Source organism: Phodopus roborovskii, unplaced genomic scaffold (assembly GCF_943737965.1).
Source record: "Phodopus roborovskii unplaced genomic scaffold, PHOROB, whole genome shotgun sequence".
Classification (NCBI taxonomy): domain Eukaryota; kingdom Metazoa; phylum Chordata; class Mammalia; order Rodentia; family Cricetidae; genus Phodopus; species Phodopus roborovskii.
In genome coordinates this window covers 18,759,025-18,770,155 of record NW_026126547.1, presented here as the reverse complement: position 1 = coordinate 18,770,155, position 11,131 = coordinate 18,759,025, and the positions used below count along the sequence as shown (strand labels likewise).

The window sequence follows — 11,131 nt, the reverse complement described above, 5'->3', positions numbered from 1 at the left end:
CTAACCTTTCCACTTATAATAGCTATCAAACTGAGTGCTTGAATACTTTTTACCATTATTTATCATTAAATATCCAATAAAGTGTATGAGGCATGATCTATGCAGCAGACCACACCTCAAGGCACATGTCTAGGAAGAAAAATTCAAGCAAGGCTTCCAAGTGGATTTCATTACTTCCCAATTTTATGGTGACTAGCATACTATATATGTCTATCTTCATTCCAGGCAAGTTCATGAGGAAAGTTCATGTTCATGAGCAGATTTTAGATACAACAGTGGAACCATTTCAAAATCAAAATACTGAAAGCTATGATTTCTATTGAAGTTCTGAAAGAGAACCCAGAAGTTATGTCATGATTATCTACTGCTATCAGAATATGAGGATGAATTTTTTTTGCCAAGCTGTGACTGTTTATTAACTGACCAGATTACAAAAATATCACAGGCAGCACCTTAGTTCATCCTTCTAATAAGCCTGTTTATATGGTCTTCCCTGTTGCCAGCAAAGCCACCTTCCTCAAAGTGAGTCGCCTTTTTCTTCATTACACCTCGTGAAGAAGACATTGAAGGGCCACAGGAAGTTGTTGACTTCCTTGAAGCGATTTTCCACTGTGTAGATCTCGTGGATCAGATCCTCCATGCAGATAATGGCGTATTTACCAAGAGATCCAGCAATCAAGGAATTGTCCATCAAGGCAATTCTCTTCTTAATGATTTTGCCAGAGCCACGTTTGTAGATGAGCTCGTTTACTGACTTCAGGTTGGGGTACCCCCATGCAATATATGGTTCCACAATCCTCAGCATGTTCATTGAAGCCTTGTTGAGCTTAACAAAGATGCCATTGAAGAAGATCTGATGGAGACGGAGCAGCTGCAATACCTTGAGGACCTTTGGGCTTACACCATTGATACCTCGGATTTGGATGACGAATGCCAGCTTAGGTTCTGCAGACACATAAAAGTTTCTGGCTTTCCTTGCCATCCTAGCATTGTAAATCTCCATCTGGTACATCTGCCTGTATTCATTGTGATAGTGCTTTGCTTTTCATAGATGAGCTTCCTCTGTGCCTTCCCAAGTGTCTTCAGTGCAAACTTTTTCCGAAAGCTCTTCACCTTCAGCTCTGCGAAATTTCTTCTCTTTCTTAAGGGTTTCTGGCACAACAGGAACCTTCTTTTCCTTCTTTGGCACAGCTTCCAAGGTTCCAGTCGGGAAGTGTATAGTTCTGACTATATAGGGTATGTATATAACAACCAAACAATGAAAGTGAAGGAGACAAAAGAAAAAAAGTCTTTGTTTTTGCTTCACACTTAGGACTTGGGCCAAGAGCAAAGGATCTGGTATGGTTTGCCTTACTAGTTGAACAAATTCAATTTTCTCATACAGAGGTTTATCTTTTAAACCAGTGACCAACAAAGTCCTTCTGTAAAGGGCTGCATAGGGATAAAGTAAAGGGTCATATGTATCTGTAGCAATGGGGCAACAGGAAATGAAATAATACTATGGACACACTTTATTCAATAAAACTTTATTTAACAAAACAGGTAGTGGGCATGTTTCGGCTCACAGGGTCTATTATGCTGACACTGAGTTTAAATGAAAAATAAAACAAAACATATTTTTACAAGTTTTAACAAAAATGGTGTCTGTAAGGTAACATTAAATGCTTACCACTGTGAATGTTCTTTCTCTCACCTCCCTTCTTCCTAGCCACTATCTTTTGATTAAATTACATCTATAGTCAGGTTTCTTTCTTTCTACCTTGGTATTATGTCTTTAATTTCTTTTTCTTTCTCTTTTTTAGATACTAAGGCCTTGAGCATGCTTGATGAGCATTTTTTGTGAGCCATTATCTAAGACCTTGTTTCAATTTTTAAAAGTTCTGTATTACATGTATGGATGTGCATGTTTACACACATGTGCATGTACACGGGCATGCATTCACACATTCTATAACACATGTGTGGAGGTTAGAGGACAACATGCAGGACTCAGCTCTTAAAAATTAACCCAATGAATCCAGTCGATGTTGCCATGTATGAATATGAATGTAGGACCATGCACTGAAAGACAGAGGCTGGAGAGAATTGGAATGAATGTCTCCTGGTTTCACTCCTGAACTCAAAGCAGCTATGGTTGCCTCCAGCCAGTCAAAAGTCGTGCATGAATGAGCAGGGGTTCACTGGACCCCACAACAGGAGCTTGTGTTTGACATCTGCTGGTGAGGTAGAATCAGTTTCCTTTGGGCACATGACCACTAGTAAGTTGCCCATACTCCAGTGCATGGTCCTACATTCATATTCATACATGGTAGCATCGCCTGGATTCAGTGGGTTAATTTTTTAAGGATCTGAAGTTGGGAAGAGAAGGGGCACATGATGGGGAGATCCAAAAAAAGTCAGAGGTAGGGCATTTGGAAAAGAAGTAATCAAAACCATTTTACACAACTAAGAAATCCTCAAAGAATAAATAAATATACTTTTAATAAATTAATATGTATGCTCTAAGCCTTCATACTGATTTGTTATACACCAGTAAAAAACCAACACATTCTCTTTAAAAGCAATGACAGACCTTCTGAAGTTGTTAAAATTGAATGGGAAGATACTTTTTACCCATAATTACTTTATCAAGATTTCATTGGGCATTTTAGGGTTTTTTTAATCATAATGAATAAAAAATCCCATACATGTATGTAAGATATTTCAATCATATTCACCCCCTTATCCTCTTTTATCTCTCTTCCATTCCCTCTATGATGACTAGGTTATAGAAGCAATGGATTTTCTGACTTTGCAAATCCTTATGTCTCTGTATTCTTTTTATTCTTGTAAGAAACCAAATCAGTAATACACACACACACACACACACACACACACACACACACACAGAGAGAGAGAGAGACACACACAGACACACCCACACACACACACACACACACACACACACACACACACACCAATGATAGCTTACCAAAACTTCTGATAATCTCTTCTTGAGGCCCTTACACCTGAACTGTCAACTCACTCAGAGCAAATATGGTCAGCTTCCCAAATTACTGTTGATGATTTTTTTTTAATCAAATTTGTAATTGAGAGTTAATCGATTTTTCCAACCACTAATATATACTTCTTTATCTCCCTCTCAAATGTTTAGCCTATGGAATACATACTAGATTTTTGTGGCAGCCATATCCATATCTGCCATATATTCTGGATGAGGCATGATGAGCTAGGCTATATCCAAGTATCTGTTGAGTTCATACAAAAAGATCTTTAGAGTTTGGTTTGGTTTAGTTTGAGTTAGGCTTTGCTTACTTAAAATTCAGGAGATGTCAAGCAATCTTCTTCCATTTTTTAGCATCATCATTTCATAGGCATTGGTATTCCATGGTAAAAGAAAGCAGATAGCAAGGAAACATGGATTTAACTGCCATGACAGGGCAGTGAAACATGTCACTCTCAGTCACAGCAATAGGAGGACAGCTAGATTACTTGATGGCCACACCCCTACAATAGGAATGTTCAAAGCCACATCCTTTGTATGCTTTTCTAGTCATTTCATTGTGAGTATTATTTAAAAATTGAAAGGAGTGGGGCCAGGGATTTTAGGAAAATGAATCAAGAGGCAAGCAGAGCAGAACAAAGGATCAACAGGATAAAAGGACAAAAGCCAAAAGCAGTTTATCTGCATTTTGTGAAAGCCCCTCTGAAGTGAATTTATTTCCTTGAGGGACTGAACATCTCTATGTCTTCTGAAGAGTTCCTGTTGTTAGTGCTTTCCTTCAATGCACTGAAGAATTATTGAAAAATTCAAGACATGCTTCACCAGAGCACCGTACTGTAAGGTTAATTTGATGCGCCAGCATACACTTTTATAGATTCACCTGTGTGTACTGCTACACTTGGAAGTATGAGATTATGTGCCACAGCTCCATGTAGCATTTATAAGATAATATAAATAATGTCTACATAGAGTTCCTATGTAAGCACAGTTGTGATAAATATCAAATTGAACTTTCAGCAAATCACAGGGGCTTTACATTTGGACATTCTCTTTGGATAAAACCAACTGAAGCTCTCTTTTTCAGTGTGAGACTCGTTTCAGTAATTTTTCAAGTTCAGGCTGTATTTAAACAACAGCAAGAACTTAGAGCCACAGAGAAAAACAGTTCTTAAATATCTCAGTACTATTATCTAGAAGATAGCTAGAAATTTTATAAAACAGGTTTTTTGTTTGTTTGTTTTTTGCTGAGTTTGAGTTTTTCTTTTGGACTATTATAATGCTTCACAGACAACAAATATTTTTTTGGAACTAAATGATATACTTGGGGAAGATCTTTGTGCTAAAATTCGAAGATCACATATTCCCAATGACAGAGGTGTCATTAACTGATTGTATAAACTCTAGCTTGTGCCTCCCGAATCTCTGCTCCTGACCTCCCTCATATTAATATAAAAACACCTGTGATCTCATGCTTCCTGTAACAGTCTGCAAATGTTTCAGTGTGAGAGCATTCGGAGGTCCTCAAAGCTCCAGATCCTAGGAATCTAAGCATAATACTTTATATAGCAAAAGGGATTCTACATAGATCTTTACACGTGGGAACCTTGGGGTAAGGTGAGTACCCTGCATTATTCAACTGAACCCAGTTGTGTGTCATAACATTTTGTAGAATTTCTCCAACAGAGGAAAAGAAGCTGGTGAGGAAGAGCAAGGAGGAAGATGGAAAGACTCCATCTGTGAAGGGCTTGGGAAAATGGTAAAGCATGAGAAACAGACACTAGCCATCAGCTTACATAAAGCAAAAAAAGAAAAAAAGAGTCTTGGCTTTACAAATGAAAAGATGTTAATTCAACCAATAGCGTGGTTAGAAGCAGATGTTCCTGGGAGCATCCCCAGGAACCACACCTTGCTTTCATCCTCATGTCACTCAGGATGGAGAAGTAAGTAGAGCCATTCAGGACTTTTCACTACAGCATTGTCAGCTAATAAATACAGGTTGCTTCCCACTGTATTTGTGGATTTGCTGTCACTACAATAGAAAATTACTACATTATCCAATCAATACAGTGAATGTGGGTGTTTGAGATATTCCATGTACTAACTGAAAGATCTTGTGCATTTTATATGAAATGTGACATAAAACAGTGTTTAACTGTAAACAAGGTTGTCTCATGGCCTAAAACATTTATATGATATATATTTAATAACAAATATGTCAAATATACTGTTTCAAATACACTGTAGCTTCAAGCTACCTGGAAAATGTCTCTATCATATAACACGGTCAGTCCCAGCGTGGTAAAGATGTGGACGGTTGTCAAGGTTCTTCCCAGTACTGTAACTTTAACAAGATTATATGGTATTTGTAAAAAAAAAATGAATGAAATATGTAAACAAAATCTTTTCTATTTGCAACACAGAGGTCCATGGCAAACAATGATTTCATTACTAAAATGTAATGTTTAGCCCTAAGTATTTTAGCTAAATGATAGTTATATTTAGTCAAATTGTCTTACTGTAGCTACATCCAGTCTCTAACATAAATCATACCAAGATAAACTGAGAATGTTTAATGGGAGGTGAAGTTTCTCTAGTGTACCCAAGGCATATATTATACCAAAGGACTTCCAATTATCACAACTTCATATTTATGTGTTATTACATGAACATCAGAGATACTGTTGCAGTACCCAAATAATACTGTGTTTGTTGCATCCCTAGTTCTAACTGTCTATCTACAGGGGGGAAAGATAAGATAAAGTTAAAAACAACTTGAGTGGAAGCCACTTAAAGTGCTATACAAATAAAAATTCCACATGGCAATACAAGTAAGCTGCCATAACAAGTGATTAGAGAAGTATTTCCAATTTAAGAAAACCAAAGTCTCCCAAGACCCTCTAACTATGTGCTTGCAATATCCAGATAGACAGAACAGGCATTAACAAAGAAATATTAATCTACAAGCAAGCTTTATACACATATTCTACAAGATTGAGACTATATCTGCATTAGTAGTAGAGACAAAGTTTATTTGGACCCAAACCTTGAAGTATCCAAGTTTTAAGATCCATTTGTTGTTTTAAAATATTAATGAAAATGTTTCTCACTATAAACTCTAGTTAGCAAGACTATCCCCATCAAAAATGATTTTAATGATACTCTTTCATTAGGTAATTGTGAAAGAGAAAAAGGCAGTATAATAAACTATAAACAACTTCAGTGAACTGTTTTTCATGCTATTTGCCAAATCCCTACTTTTTATGAATATACACTTACAATAAGGGATGTGGGACTGAGAATTTAGCTCATAGGTAGAACATTTGCTCAGCAAACAGAACTCTACATTTGGTTTCCAGCATCACAAAACTGTTTTTGTGTTGTAACAGTTGTATATATTCTCTATAAAAATATTGCTTGGTTGAATTATAATTCGAGCCTTCAAACTGTATTGTTGGTTTTTAAGATTTGGTGTGTGTGTGTGTGTAGACAATCATGCCTGGATGGACATATGCATAACAGGTCCATACTGTTAACAACCTGTTCTCAAGTGTATTAACAGAGGTCATGTGAGAACATCACTATTCCTCCTACAGGCAGCACTTCCAATGACATATTTACCTTCCATTAGACCTTTTAGGTGATCGTGGCATCTTCAGCCTCATTATAACATTTAGAGCACATAGTAAAACCCCACCCATTCCACACAGCTGTCTTGGGGAAATTTGCAAATGAGAGCACCTGGTGTTCCTGAAGTATTAATGAAAAGCATCAAGCAGACCTCAACAAAACTTGTCTCTTGGTAAACTATAATCCATTGATGATCACCAGTCTACAAAATGATAAAACAAGACAGGGGGTGGGTAGCTTTTTAAATAAATTTCTCAAATATTTAGCATGCATCAATATCTCCTAAAATCATCATCTAACTTCCAAAGAAATTGGTATTCATTAAATAAACAAGGCAGTTAGTCCTGCTGTGCCAACAATCACTACTGTGTTTAACAGGTCTTTACTTTCAGAAGACCCAACACAAAATAAATTAAAAATGCAACTGCATGAAGTGATTCCTTCAGAAACATGTTAGTGGTTATGTAATATGCTGTCAAAGGTACAGAATACTAAAATGTATACACACACAAACAGACATAATCAGTATCACAGATCATCTAGGGTGTCTCATCGATCATAATAACCCACAGTCTTATGGGTAAGGTTCTGATTGGTATTAACTGCCCAGCTCTGTCTGATGCACAGGAGGCTACTATTGGGGGGATAAATAATTGAACATATTAATTACTTATCTTTTTTACTTACAAAACTACTCAAATTATGCAGAAAGTTTTGAGGTTATCCCCTCATGTAAATGATGTAATTGCTTTTAGGTGGATATAGATCCTATCAGAGCAGATCATACACACATAAACACAGACACACACACATAGACACATGCAAATACACAGCAAGAGAAAGCATCTGCATGCATCTTTGCTGCATTTCTGCTCCATACACCTATAGTGACAGTCAAACTAGATCTCTTAATTCCTGATATGACCCTAAACTATGCCATTCTTCTAGTGAGCTTGTATACTTTTCCTTTTCCTATTCATTCAGAGATTACTCTGCATTTGTCATATGTTCTTACTCCATTCAAACAGACATTTTAATAAGCCCCGGAAAGACTTCTGACCATCAAAGGCAGGTCCCAATATGCTCAGGTTTTAGATTCCCTAAATAGACTTTTGTTATCATTTATATGTGAACATTTAATAAGCAAAGCCCTCCACTCAAGGCACTTTTAGTCATTTTCTTGTTTGTATGTGCTATAGATTTATGTGCCTATTAACACATATGTATGGAAGCAGAGGTCAAGTGTCAGACCTCAAGAGCCATCCACTTTGGTTTTCAAGGCAGGTCTGTGATTGGGTTTGGCTTGCTTATTCAGCTAGGCTGATCAACAAGACCAAAGTTCTGCCCCAGTTTGTCTCCCAAGAACTGAGACTAGACCCACGTAGTGCAGCAGCTGCCTTTTTATGTGTGGTTTGGAGATGGAGTTCAGGTAGTCATGCTTGTGTAGCAATATTTCCCAACTGAGCAGCCCCTCAAGATAATTCTTAGATAACCATGATAACTGGGATCTTCAATATCACCAATGTTAAATTTCTTTCCTCACCTGAGGTACTACTGGGACTTGGTAGAACATTTCACATGAATCAATGTGGACATATATTGGGTCTCTGTGGGGTCCCCTTGACCCTACTCCCTCTTCTGTCTCTTCTTTGTTTCCCAGATGCCTTGAAGTGAGCTTGATGTGACTCCTGTCACATGTTCCTACCATGATATAATATCTTGCCACAAGTCCTAAAGCAATAGACCAATCAACCAGAAAGAAGAATTGTTAACAAGACTTCAAATTTAAAACTAAAGTACTATGATACTTGATAGAATACTTACGATGTATTGTCATGCATGTAATCTCCTTTGTATCTCATGAGGTTTGGGAGTTGTAGCATTTACCTCCTATATGAACTAGGAAACTGAAAATTCAAAAACAAAAACAAAGAAGAGCAGTGTCAAATAACACACAGTCAGATGAGATACAGTCATTGGTGCAAGCCTCTCTAGGGTTTCCCTGTGGCATGTTTTTCTCACTTCTCAATGAGAACTTGAGAATAGATCTGGAAGTCACTAGTATTTTCTTTTTGGTTGTTTTTTATTATTCATTTTTAAATTTAAATTAAAAACAATCTTATCTTAATACCAATCCCAGTTCCCTCTCATTCCCTTCCTCCTATGCCCTATCAACCCTCCATCCCACCCTCCCATCCACTCTCCAGTGAGGTTAAGGCCTCACACTAGGGATCATCAAAGTCTGCCACATCATTTGGGACTGGGCCTAGACCCTCCACCATGTATCTAAACTAAAGTAGTATCCCTCCATGGGAATAGATTCTGAAAGCCCATTTGTGCACTAGGGATAAATACTGGTTCCACTGCCAGAGGCCCCCAACTGACACCACATTCAGGGGGCCTGATTCAGTATTATGCTGATTCCCCAGCTGTCAGACTGGGGTTTGGAGTTTGTGTGCCTCCACTTGCTCAGGTCAGTATATTCTATGGGTTTCTCCAGCCTGGTCTTGACCCCTTTGCTTATCACTCCTCCCTCTCTACAACTGGATTCCAGGAGTCCAGCTCAGTGTTTATGTTTAGTCATGAATCTCTCATTAAATGTCATCAGATTATTTAATTCTGTTACCTTAACCAAGGACAGAGTGACATGTGACCATATCTGTTTCATAAGATATGGACTCAGAGTTTAGAAATCTCAGGAACAGAAAGGTGAAGAAGAGAATGAGGAACAGGACAATGCCACACTGTTGATTTCCAAAGCTGAGAGTGCTATATATTTATTCCTCCAAGACTTGTGCTTCTATATCCCCATTCTTCCCCTAACTATGTCAGTCTATCACCCTAGCCTTTGTGTCAGTGTTGGGAACATGATTCCTCAAAAGAATGCACCCCTCATCAAGATTAACCACTGATATTTCTACCTTTGTTTACCCCTGACTACTTCAGGTCCTATGCTTCCATCCCATTGTCCAATGTGCAAGTGAGTGCTTTAAAACTAGACAAGAAATATCAGGTAATACACATATTTTTCCAAAGAAATCATCTAGAAATTTCATATAATTTAAGAAACTCATTGCTTCAGTATTGTTTAATGTACAGAGTAAACTTCTGTTTTTGTTTTTTGTTTTATTGTTTTGCTTTGTTTTGCTTTTCCAGACAGGCTTTCTCTGTGTAACAGCCCTGGCTGTCCTGGAACTTATTCCATAAACCAGGCTGGCCTCAAACTCTAAAGGATTTGCCTGAATGTACCTCCCAAGTGCTGTAATTAATACTGTGCACCATCTGGCTTAGAGTAAACTTTTAACAGGACTTTGAAACTAAGTGTTACTCATAATGTAATCTTCGACTGCATGATAGGACCACAGGACCTGGCAATGCCCCTCTTAGGCATACACCCAAATGATCCACATCCATGAAGCAAAGACATGAGCTCAATTATGGTCATAGCAGCGTTATTTGTAATAGCAAGAACCTGTCAGCAACCTAGATGCCCCTCAACTGAAAAATGAATAAAGAAGATGTGGCACATTTACACAATGGAATACTACCCTGCAGATAAAAAACAATGGAATCTTGAAATTCGCAGGCAAGTAGATGGAACTTAAAGAAACCATCCTGAATGAGGTAACCCAATCACAAAAAGGGGAACATGGTATGTACTCACTCATATATGGATTTTAGACATAGAGCAAAGGATCACCAGCCTATATTTCATACCACCAGAGAAACTAGGATACAAGAATTCTAAGGTACTCATATAAGGTCCCTCACAGAAGGGGAAAGGAGAGTGGGAATGGGGATGAGGGGGTGCAGTGAGTAAAGAGGGAACTAGGAGAAAGAGAAGGGAAGAGAGGAAAGCACATGGGACTATGAAGATTGAGTCAGGGGAGGAATAGATGAGAGGAGAGAGAGAGAGAGAGAGAGAGAGAGAGAGAGAGAGAGAGAGAGAGAGAGAGAACAAAAGAGAGAGCCATTATAAGTTTGAAGAGAAAACTGAACCTAGAGAAATGTCCAGAGACCTACAAGATTGATCCCAACTAACAATTTGACCAACAGTGGAAAGGCTACCTTAAATGCCCTTCCCTGATAAGGAGATCAATGATTAACTTATCTACCATCATGGAGCCCTCATCTAGTAGCTGATGGAAACAGAAGCAAACACCCACAAATAAACACTAAGCCGAACTGGAATCCAGATGCAGAGAGGGAGGACAAGACCAGGCTACAGAAATACACAGAGACAGCTGACCTGAACAAGAAGGAGCTAATGTGCCCCCAGACTGATAGCTGGGTATCCAGCATGGGACTGACTCAGACCCCCTGAACATGGGTCTCAGCTACAAGGCCTGAGCAGTCTAAGGGACCTTAGACATAGGAACCGGGATGTGTTCTTGGTGCACAAAAGGACTTTGGGGGCACATCCCCCATGGAAGGATACTCCCTTAACCTAGAGACAGAAGAGAAGGTCTAGTCCCTACTCCAAATGACTTGACAGATTTA

The 11,131-nt window shown here is 38.4% G+C and overlaps 1 pseudogene; it reads right to left on the bottom strand.

Annotated features, from left to right (window-relative positions):
* Positions 1–394: 394 nt before the first annotated feature.
* Positions 395–2,283, bottom strand: LOC127233905 (60S ribosomal protein L7-like; annotated as a pseudogene).
* Positions 2,284–11,131: the final 8,848 nt, after the last annotated feature.